At 37.3% G+C, this 12,428-nt stretch overlaps 1 long non-coding RNA gene across 1 annotated transcript in view; it reads left to right on the forward strand.

Annotated features, from left to right (window-relative positions):
• The window catches only part of LOC137147623 (uncharacterized), a 46,441-nt gene extending 34,253 nt beyond the window's left edge, over positions 1-12,188 (forward strand). The window contains exons 3-4 of the long non-coding RNA XR_010918264.1: positions 9,163-9,312; positions 11,816-12,188. This is a non-coding gene — a long non-coding RNA (uncharacterized lncRNA). The remainder of the gene's footprint in view (positions 1-9,162; positions 9,313-11,815) is intronic.
• The last annotated feature ends 240 nt before the right edge of the window (positions 12,189-12,428 follow it).

A 12,428-nucleotide genomic window follows, 5' to 3' on the forward strand; every position in this document is an offset into this window, starting at 1 on the left:
TCAAGTCGATCACATCATATGAACAATGGACTTTCCCAGAGATCTGTACTTGTTCTTGTTATAGACCATGCACCCAGCAGACCTGCTGCCTACCTTGCCAACTAAGCTGGTGTACACTGATGAAGTCTGCCTGGCAACTGCCAGAAGAAGTTTTGAGGCGCTACAATCCTGCTTGTCATCTGACTTGACACCTTGGCCAAAGTGATGACTTAAACTCAGTGAACTAAAGGTGGTCTCATTTTGTTTCCATCTCACCAAACAGTTAGCTCACCAACAGCTGCAGGTTCTTTGGAACTAGCCGACTCTTTTTGAATCGTACTTTACTTATTTGGGGATAAAGCTTGGCTGCTCTTTGTCCTTTTGACAACACATTGAGAAGACGCACTGAAATCCAGCTGAGAGTTTCAGTCCTCCACAAGCTTGCTGACAGGTCATGGGGCACTAGCACTGCATCCTTATGCACATCTGCCAATGCCCTAATTATTGCACCTGCCGAATATTGTGCAGCATCATGGGTGGTGGAGGGGCTTTAGCTGCCATTGTGGCAAGTTGGAATCAACAATCAATTCTGTCCTTCAGATCATCACTGGTACGACCTGGATATCTCCAGTCTCCAACCTAATGGTCCTGGATGGCTTGTCCCCCTGTTGTTAGAAGCAAAGGTGGGATCCTGGCTGCATCACTTTGTGCAGCCAACTTTCAAGACAGATTGCTTCACAATTTCCTCTCAAAGCCACATCAGAAATGCTAGCTAAAGTCAAGATGCCCATTTTCTGAAATAGTTGAGCCTCTCAGAAAGTACATCGGACACAACTTTTTCTAAGGAACAGCGCCAATTTCTGATGTGGGACTATGTTTTGGTTCAATGGTGCATCTCTTAGCAGATAGACAACTCAGATCTGCATCCTCTAGTCTCTCTAGATCACCTCTCATGTGTCCCTGAGAACAACCATATGAACCAAAATATTCTTTTTCATTACAACAGGCTTTTTTGTGTCATGAGCAGTTTAAATTACATCTTTAACAAGGAGGCTTCTTGAGCTCCCCATCCTGCCCCCCAAGAACTGCCCTCTTTATTACCTTGTTGGTGGATGAATATGCTGGATTTCTCCAGATGCGATCATAGTGGTGGCTGCATCATTTACCCAACATCTCATTCATTCTTTATGTGGTCAGAAGCCATGCACCAGAAAATTCTGTTTACCCTCCTGTCAACAGACAGAGACTGAAAACTGTACCTGGGCTTTTCTTTGAAACATTTTTCAGCAGATGAAAGTCCTACTGTGAGGACTATGTAGCCATGAGTATAAGGGAAAGTAAATTAAAAGGCAGTAAATACTGCTAACTTTATTTTTCCAAGGTGCTAAATCTAATTCCTGTTTCCGGTCAGTTGGCTTTAAATTTAAAAGATATTGTAAGATTTCTCTAGGTGGCTGGTGTTTTAAAGCCCAAAGCCAGAAAAATCATTTCTGCACAGAAACTCAGCAATGCTTTACAAACTTTGTTGAAATCACCATTTGAGCAGCCAGGTGAAGCATCACTGCTTTTTTAATCTCTTAAACCACCTTCATAATAGCTATATGTTTGACAATAACAAGGGATCACTATGTATTTTCAGTCAGGGATCCTTTGTTTCATGAGAACAAAGTGGAAATAAGTATTCCTCTGGATTCTGTTCCTAAAATCAGCCTAAAACTACATATAAAACAAGATATCCTTTCCCCATCATTTTCTTTAAATTTTCAGAATTATGAATAGAAGATAGCACATTCTTTAAATATGGAGGTGGACACTTATTAGTTGAAGAAAATTTGGTCACTTTTCAATAGACTGATAATGTTTTGTTTCCTTTGTGGCATATGGGAAAAGGATACCAGCATCAAAACTGCTCGTACGGGGATTTCTTTATGTAGCAAAGAAGCCTTTACTAAGTGTCAGGGGTTTGCATGAAAGGATCAAAGATCCTGTAATGAGCCAAACTGCTGAGCACTAGGCTTGTAAATATATTGACTACATAAGAAATATTCACCTTGATAACACATTAAGCTTTGTCTAGAGTTAGTCAACCAGTACTTGTATTTAAACAGTTTGGTAAATGATGATGGAAAATATAGAGTTGGAAGGTATTCTGTTTCTAAATTCAGTTACCTGGGTGATTAAGAGGATTGTTATTTATTATTTGTATTAAAGTGGCACCTAGAGGTCTGAGGTGAGATCATTGTGCAAGACACTGTATGGACTCAGAGTTTCTGCCCCAAAGAGCTGACTCTCTAAACACAAGACTGGGTATATCAACATTGCAATTAAACACCTGCAGCTGGTCCATGTAGACAGCTGGAGTCTGAGCTATGGGACCCTACATGGTGGGAGGGTCTACAGAGCAGTTAAACAGCTCCTTAGCTGCAGCCCTGCAAACGTGAGTCAACTGGCATGGGCCAGCTGTGGGTTTTTAATTAGACGTATCTACTGACAAAGATTGGGAGGGGAAATGGAGGCAAATGGAAGTGGAATGACTTGTTTAAGGTCACCAAGAAACTCAGTAGTACAGGTGTCCTGGGTCCCAGTCCAGTGTACTATGCACTAGATGACATTGCCTCACAACACCACTCATAGGTGACATGCTAAGAGTCAAAAAGAATGTTACCAATGAATGCATCCCTCATGCTTGCTTCACTCCTATGGACTTCAGGATCAGGCCCTACAAACCAGGAAATAAATGGAGAGCTTGATAGGGGCTTTATATAGTGTCCTCGAGACTTATGTTTGTGTCTGACGCAAGTGCTGTGTAAAGAGAAATGAAACAACAACCAATTTTTGCTTGTTTCCCATGTTCATACAGTACAATCTCTCCAACAGGTTTTTTCACTGTAATTTTCTCTCTTGTATGTTATACAGGATCACATACTCTACCTTGTCATATTGGAGAAATACATGTTCTTTTAAGTAGTCATTTGGTTGCACGAGCAGGTGAACCCAGTCTTGACATTGTGCAGTTTGTTGTTGTGGGGTGTCAAGGAGCAAGCCCATGTGTGAAAAAAGAAAAGAAAGTCAGGAGAGAAAAGGAATAAGAAAAAGGCAAAAAGAAGGGCTAGCGCAGATCAAGAGGGAGAAGAAATACTGAAGGATCTGGCTAAAACAAGGGGTTCAAAAAGGGAGAGATTTTCCAGAAAGAAAATCTCCCATCAAACATTGCCAGTGTAATTTTTTTGTTGTATTGTTTTATGGGGAAGCTGAAGTCTATGTGTGGAATGTTTTAGCTTAAAGGAAATGTCCAGCGTCCTCAATTCTGCCTTTGAGCACTGTATTTTTGTCTTTGTAAATTGTATTTAATTGCTGCTGCTTTGTCCAGCTGTCCCAGTCACTCTGGGAAATACCAGCCTATTCAACTTTAAGTGTAAGGCTTCAAGTTTGCCTTTTAGCACAGGCCCTTGAACTGTAAATCCAGCCTTTGCATGTGATTATTGGTTTCTGACAAGGCTTGATGAAGTGGTTAAGAATTTTTGTAAGTTTGAAATTATCTTTACATTGGCCCCTGTTAAGGTTTCTGACAATTGCAGTTAATCTTTGGTCCTGGGGAAAAGGTTTTTTACACACCATATGGACTAAACCAGATTTATCTGCTGCCTGTTGTCCTTCATGGGACACAAAGCACATTCCGTCGAGTGATGGATCACCTCCCAAGATGTCATAGCAAATGTGCATTGACATGTTAAGTTGACAAAGTCCTCCTTAACAATATCTAGTCTATTTATTTATTTACAGCATTTTACCACTTTATTTACATTACAGCACTTAGTGCACATTTTCACAGTTACATCATACTGGCTCCAGGAACATCGCTACGCAGGAGATCAGTTTACTTGTGCAGTGTGTTCAGTAAACTATCCTCTTTCTCAAATGTGATCAGTGGAAATGTGAGCCATTAAAGACTATGATTAACTCCAGACTAAGGCTTTATTCTCAAATGGCTTATGTACTATTGAAGACTAGTTTTTTGTTCTTCAGTATTTTCCCCATTGTTTCACTCACACAAACCAGCTTACTGTCATCATCAGGAATGTAAAGTAATCTTTTTACTGCTATTTTTTAACTTGAAGAAAAAAATTAATTGAGAGCAGTGCAATGAAGACTCCAAATTCTACTACTTCATGAAATAACTATGCCCATTTTACAGTGTGTCAGGATACTGAAGCACTGCTGTATCACGGTGTGCTGATGGTCTCTGCAACAGCAGTCTTGTTTTTGTGAATGGCAATTTATTTCCCTTATCCTAGTATCAGAAGATCCATGGGCCACATATGGCTCTGGAAAGAAACATATGACTCCATTTCAATGAGAGCTAAATGAATGGATGATGGTGGAACATGGCTTTATGTCTAGCAGAGGCGGTGACAGTACTGAGAGAGATTTTTAAGCATTAGAAAGCACAAAACTGAAGTGTTTGTTCAGAATTCCTTTCTGTTGTGTCCTGTGCAGCTTTTTTCCTTCCACATGTGTTGACCAAAGTACTTCTTTCCTGCTAAGTGCCGTGTGAGTATTTAATCCATGTTAATGAAAGAACAATAGAGTATAAAATGACCATACCTGTGATCTCTTTAAATTGTGGGGTTTCTGTTGCATGGCTAAAGAGACATACTCAAGACTTCTTTTGACTTGATACCATTTACCCCTAACAGCAGCAATTAATGAAGGAAATAAAGGAAATATACAGGTAAGGAAAGCAATGCTGTGATCATTCGAAACATTAAATGATCTTCCCAAATGTATCAAACATGATGAACTTAAAGACTTACAAAACTGATACAAAATGGTCAAAGCTATTGTACAATAGTTTTCTTACCTAACTTATACTCTGGAAAGGTGTTAGTTTTAGAGCTAATACTTTTGGCAGAAAACCCATTTTTGTAATGGATCTTGGAATCCTTTGAAACAAAGAAGACTGGGAGAAGACTGCTACTAAAGAACAATTCAAGTTGGCAATCATCAGATGGGCATATTAAAATAGAAAAAATAGAAATGGAAAAGAAAGTTCTAGAGCTGATGATCTGTGGTCTGAGAAAAATCGTCCTAAATAGCTTGTATTTGTAGCATGTTATAACTGTGGAGAAAAATAGGAATATAAGAATATCCTGGTGCTGCTATTACAGTATGCATATCCTTTACAAATTGACTTAGAGTTCTGAGTGTCATGGCATCATTATCTAATAAATGTTCTTTTATCCAAATTAGTGCCCAGGGTGTGTGCATTAGAAATACTTCACTGTAGTGTATAACATTGACTTATGTTCCTGAAAAGCAAATTTTATACTCTCGTGGCTGTTTTCATCCTCCTTTCTGAGGTATTTATTCAGTAGAACACCTTTTGTCTTGGGCTGGTAAAGAGAATGTAACCTATTGAAGAATCTCACTTTTTTTTTAATGCTCTAAACCATTGTCCTCAAATTCCATATCAGGACTCCCAACCTCTGATTCATATCCATGAATGACTCTCTCAGAACAATGAGGAAAGGATGATTCAGTGGTTCATCAAATTGTGAGGCACTCAGATACTATGGTGAAAAGGAAAAATATAAGAACCTAAAATAATGTCCTTAGCAATCATGTCCTTTCTCAGCTCTTATCTACAGTGTTTTTCTACAGCAACAGTGCAGCTGTGCCAATGCTACCATCAGTAGAAGCTATAATATGGATAGGGCACAAGGGCCTAAGCCTTTTATGAGATTTAGGCAATATGGTTGTTGAAAAGACCTGCATCCTGTTCATACAACAGCTTTAACAATTGGTAGCATTGATGCAGCTTTGATGGTGCAGAAAAACTCTTTATCTTTTTCCCTAGTGTAGGATCACCCTTAGGTGTTCCATGGTTAATCTGTTTTATTTTGAGAAGACTCATAATACTGCTGACAAATTTATTTTTTTTGATGAAATCATGCTCAATTTTTCATCTCAAAATGAAGATCTCAACACAAAACAGAACTAACCATGAAACTCAGGAGGCTGCAAACTTATGAGATTCAATTAAAATGTTTTGCAGGAACTCCAATGGTGTGAAGATGCTGAGATTTGCACAGAGTTACTGGTTTTCCTTCCTGCATTTGTTTGCTTATGAACGAAGGGTCTGAAAATGAGATCTACCAGGGAACTCAGCAAAGTGGTCTTGATTACTGTGCAGCACAGGCGTCTCACACAATGAAACAAAATATTTTCTGCTTTGTGTTTTTGAGTTTTTTTGCAGACGGCTTTCTTCAGGAAATTTGGTATTTTGGAATTGAAGTGACAGAATGTGGATACGGTGCAGAGCAAAGAGAAAATCTAAGTTGTTGACTTTGTCAAGAGCAGTTTTTAGGAAAATTGCTGAAACAAATGGGCATCATAATCAGTTTTGATAAATAACCATTGGAGGAAATTCTTTAATTTTAAGCTTACTTTTACTGCACAGCATATAGAACATATTGTTTTACACAACTATCAGAACATCTGCAGGTGTCTACCTCTAGGGCTTTCTGACCAGAAGGACCCTTCATTACATATCTAAGCTCAGGTTGGTATCTAATGGTGGCTCTGTGAAATAAATTGGTGGTCTAAATTGCCAGTTCCTAGCAACCGCTACATATCTCTGAACAGTTTTCTCTGCTTCTTCCACAACCTTATTTATCCCTACTTATAGTCAAAGCTCTCCATGTACCCCTCTGACCTCATTTCCTTTGCAATCCCCATTCCCACATCCTCTTTTCAAGTCTTATTTTCTGCACTTTCCTCTTAGCCCCCTCTTTCTCTTCTTATTTTCACCTTCTTTCACATCACTCCTTATGCTGAGAACACTCCCCTGAGGCATGCCTGCCCTTCAAAGCACTGTTGATACCCATCAATTCCACAAAGACCCCCTCAGCAACATCAGCGTGTGGTGCTTGATCCTCTGCATTGTGCCTGTTCATGGAAACTCTTCAAGGTAGAGATTTTAGTCTTTTATTTTTTTAAATCGCTATATTAAAGCATATTTAGTTGTAAAACATTTTGTACATTGGTGATTCTATATAAATAAAAGCTCTCATCTGGCATCATTGTAGATAGTCTCTGTAGAAAGGTCAAGAATTGAATGTACAATATGTCCTGGACAACACTGCTGTAATAAGAATCTTTCCAGAAATCTGTGAGGTTACCTATTAGTGTTATGCTGCTTAACAAACAGCAAACAATAACTAACAACAATTATAAAGAGTTACCAGAAATTATTCTGATAGAAGCACATTTTAATACACTAATTAAGACAACTATAAAGCACTTTTTGCATTAGAAGTTAAAATCACTTGTATGTAAGTGTTTTTGACTCATTTTCAGGTACAGATCTCTTTCTCTAAAGCGTTTTCAGTCATGTTATGCAAATGCCTGTTTAAATTGCATGGGGTATTTGTTTTCCATTTCTACCCTGTAAAACATAATTTTAATACAAGTTATTTGTGAAATGCACTTCGGAAGAAGAAAATAAGGTTCAAGATAGCATTTCTATGGTAATTTTACTGCAAATGTTGACCATGTTTTCGCATTTGTCTGTAAAAGGTAATGCAGACTGTTCGTAAGGCATATTTCAAAGACCTAATATTGTATGCTACTAATTTAGTAAAGTAGCATTGGTTTCCCTTTGAAGAGCTAGTCTACACTAATCATACACAGTAAAATAGATCACCATGTTGAATACACTTTATAAGATGCAGTTGTTGTACGCTGTTCCAAACTGAACAGGATCATAAAGATCAAACATACTCACTCTCTTTGCTTGAACAAGAGTTTCCGGCATGGGTGTTCTGCCGTACATGACATCTGAAGCAGCAGCACGGGCATTCTCCCAGAAGATGGAGCAACAATTGAAAGCTGGGCAGCACAGCCTGGGAAAAAGTATGATTGGAACCATATTGTGTGTGTGTGTGTGTGTGTACATACATAATATATGTAAATATGAGGTAACATATGCATGAGAGAGCAAGTCAAGGTGAAGGACATACAGAGGACCTAAAAAAAACCCAAAAGCCCTCTAACATGGTATTTCATATTGCAAGAAGGAAAAGATGATGAAAAGTTCTACTGGGAACCTTGCAGGACCTGATGTGCTTAGCCCCAGAGAAGTGCCTAGTATCTCCCAGGTGAGACCTTCATGCTGCCTTGTTAAATGCAGAACTTCAATTAAAGTCGCAGTTCCTATTTTAGATTGATTTGCAACTGACCTTTATTTAAGAAACATTTTAAAATATATGTGCAGGTTTGCTGCATGTGGAGAGAATAACTGATCTTGCCAGCAAGTGGTATCTCTTAACAAAGTGTTTCCATTTCAAACCATATTTTAGTACAATTTTCTTTGCCTGATACCTTTACTTTGTTAGTTCTTTTGCCTGTAAAATCGAAATGGCAATTTAAAAACAAAAAAAGTTTGCAGAGGTGGTAGAGTTCTTTGCTCCTTTTAATCATATTATTTGCATTAAAGTTTGATTATACCTGCTGTAGTGTCATGAAGAAAAGGCTTTTTCATAGAATATGAAAATAGCAGATACATGTTTTATTAACCATTACTAAATATAGCTCTTTAAACCCTTACTCTGTCTCTAATGCTCTTTAAGTATCTTTTCAATGTTGCCTTCACTATTAAGTCCCTGAGCTTTGGAAATAATTTTGAGAATCTTTCTACTCTGTACACCTTATTTTTTAAAATGTTTGACATTCATGTTCTGTTTGCCTGTCATGTGCACTTAGGGCCTTAGCCCATCAAAGTCAGTGGATGCGTTTCCATTGAGTTAATTAGATGCTGTATCAGATCCTCAGACTTGGTGATAAGGCAAACTCCAGACCTAGTATAAGTGGGTACAGCTCCCATAGAACTTGCATCTCTGAGCCACATCCTGTTGTGGCTTGAATTGAAAAAGAAATTAAAAGAAAACTTTCACTTTTTGCTGTGATGGTAAGAGAAGTTAGACATGGAGGGGGCTATCCCTTCCTTTTTGTGGTGTTCGCACAATGTCAAAAAATGCATAACAGATTTGGCTGGGGAAAGGCCATTTTGTCCCCTCAAAAGTCTGGAAGATGACACACATGGTGGTATATTACAGCAACATCTCTTCACTGTCCAGATTTCTCACTCTATTAAGAATGTATAAAATGTTTTCTGTTTTTCAGTTGTTTTTTGTTTCTGTGCACTGGCAAGAAAAAATTAAAAGGAATGCAGAAAGGGTTTGCAAAGTCAAGAGCAGAGGAGCCAAGAAAAGGGACAAAGAAGAGAAGAGAAATAAAAGATGATGGCCTGCCCCAGCTATGAGACAAGCTACGGTAAATATTTTATTGGGTACACTATACAATTCAATAATATATTTGATCATATGAAAATAATGATTGTGTATTAGGCTTTGCAAGGCATTTTAAATGGTACCTGCTTAATTCTATGATAATTTTAACTTTCTAGGTTATGTTTAGGTCTAGAACCATAGGCTTAATACTCCAGATAGCTGAGTGTAGGGGATTGGATACAGAGTTTACATTCTCCCCATCTCTTCCCCCTTCTGAAATCAATTGGCACTTCCAGATTTGCTAAAGATACCAGAGTGCATCATTCTCTGACATCGCTGATAACATGAGTTCCATGTTTCTCTTTGCTGAATTCTCCATCAGCCTGATTAGCAGGGGCTTTCAGCACCAATATCTGCATTTAATTCTGTTTCACTTTTAGCTCTATGGATCACCATAATATGAACAAATACTTACAATACTCAGGAATTTAATTGGAGACTTTTGCCTCCAAAAGTAGCAGGGCTACCTATTGAAACTGCTTTTTCTTTTATTAATCCTGTAAGAATGAATCCTGTGAGGCCTATAAGCAAAAGGTTTTAACCAAAGGCTTTAAACAGCTGCTTTAGCCCTTCTCTTGAAAAAGTGAAGGTTAAAAGGACTAAAGGATTCAAGTGAGTCTAGTAAAAAGATGATGATGTCCATATGAGGAGACATGAGGCATTGTCACCATAACTAGAGCACTATCCCAGGATGATCCTACTTAACATTTAGAATCAGCACACATTGAGCCTGTTCAGACTGGTATGCCAAACTTCTTTCAGCTCTGCAGCTTCTGCTCCTTCAGTTTCAGCTTGTGGTGAGTATTATGATTCCTCTATTTAATGCATCCCAGTCTGGCACACTGCTTTCAAGTCTTCACAACCAGATTTCTTCAGCCAAAATAAAGATATTAGTTCTCATTCAGGACTATGTACATGCCAAGTTAGAAGTCCTAAAATCAACTTTTTCTTTTTCGAGTTATCCAAGCAAGAAAAAGCATCTGAAAGATTTCTCTGAGAAAATTTTCCTTACATATCCAGGTAATTTAAAAGGAGCCAACCATATAGTGATGACACTTTTCAAAATATTTCAGTTTTGGGCTGCATCAGTCATGAAGAGCTCCATCCCCATAATAACTTTGTTTAGAAGTTTATAATCTGGAATTGGGTCTAGCCTGGAAGTGCCATCAACTTCAACCATAGTGTTACTACCTTTGTGTTACAACATGGGGGAGGTATGAGTGAATGAGGATTAGCTTGCTGAGACACAGAAGACTGCAGAGACTAGTTTCTGTTGGACAAAGCCCAAAATGCTTGACTCCCAAGAATGGATGATATATTAAGACAAGAGTGTATTACATAGTTAGACATTAACAATGAAACTGAAAAGGTATTGTGAATGTTAAAATTGCACTGACTAAAATATACTGAGGTTAAAATACAGGGTAACTTTACAAATCACTATTAATTTCTTTGGCTTTCATTGCAATAACATTGATTTAATTCATTAGATCCTTTCTAAATCTATATTTCAGTTTTAGAGTTGTCAGTTTCTGTTAATGACAATTTTGCCCATCTGTTCTAACATGAAAATGAGGCTTCATGTAGCACACATGATAGATCTCTAATAGTTTAGGAAGTAAGAATCTTAAAGGTATTTCATTTGGATTATGCCCCCTTTCATGCAATTTACCTTTGAAATTAAGCCTAGTACTAAAAACTTTTAATGGTATAATCAGAAAAACAAAAATGTCATATCTTGTCATTTAGGCCACTGTCTAGTTCATATTTTACAGAAAAAATTTCAAAACATTCCCACTCATTCTCTCTCTAATGACAGAGCCATAATTTTGGGTGTCAGCATATCAGAATTCCAACGGATGTGATTAGAATAAGAATTAGTTTCTTTAATTTGGCCATTCAAACGGTAATATTACTACTGTAAGTCATTGTACTGAGCCAATCTCGCTGCCAAGCGAGGGTACAGTCCAGGTTTAAAACTTCAGTTCTTTGCACGGGTCAATCTTCTGAAGGGGTAATTTTTTGAAGCAGTGTCACAAATCCACTTAGCAAATAACAAGATTACTTTCTGCGCACTGCTCTGAAAATGTACCCCTAATATCCTAGCAATAGGAACAGGTTATTGCAAATATTGCATATAAGGTATAATTTAAATTGTTTTTAGTAAGCAATACACTACATTTGTATAAATGCAATGTTATTTTTGGAAAAAACGCTCAGCTAATTGTTCTGCCTCGAAAAATAAACACATCCATTAAAGGCTAGACTACACATTAATGCATGACCTTTGCAGCCATTGTGATTTTATTTGCAAACCTTCCAGAAAGATTTGTATCCATTAAAACACATGTGAAATTAGATTGATTCCTTATCACTGAAAGTCATCATATGTATTTACATTTGACTCAAAGCCTTCAAATGTAGTATTGCATAGCAACAAAGGGAATTGTTCTTACAATGAACTTCATTACTGTTTTTTGTTTTAGACGTCTCCCGAAATTCTGAATGTAGCTGGTAAAATCAGACTAAACAAGCTCCTACAGGACCAGACTTCTAATTTCTAAATACAAACTATGGAAAATTTTAGCATTTCAATTGTAATACTTCTAACAAATTAAAAATCAACAAAAATATTATGCTTCTATGTTACCTGTTCAAGTGTATAGAGTGTACAGAAACTTTAATCAAATACTCAGGTTTGCTCAGTTTTAAATTGTGTTAGTTTAATAGTTTCTATTCTGCTGTTTATATTAATGACATATTCCCATCTAAATATATTGCAGTGCTGAAAAGCCATCAAAACATTTCTAAGGTTGAATGGGTGCAGTTGCATTCATGATTTTTTAATAAAATGATCTTTCTATTGAACTACCTCTTTTTTTTAACAGAGATTGAGATTGTATAATATATATACAAACATACACACAAATACAAACTGCAGCTTCATTTACTGTCTGAATGTTTGATTTCAGTTCATAGTTACACAGTAGGCTGAGAAATGTGAGTTACTGTACATAAAATATGAGGGTAAAAGAAAGAAGGATAAAAAATGAGATGCAATTGATTTTTTTGCATATTGATTACAAGCCTTATAATTTT

Source organism: Emydura macquarii, unplaced genomic scaffold (genome assembly GCF_026122565.2).
Source record: "Emydura macquarii macquarii isolate MOO-44397 ecotype Brisbane River unplaced genomic scaffold, CSIRO-AGI_Emac_v2 contig_561, whole genome shotgun sequence".
NCBI lineage: Eukaryota > Metazoa > Chordata > Testudines > Chelidae > Emydura > Emydura macquarii.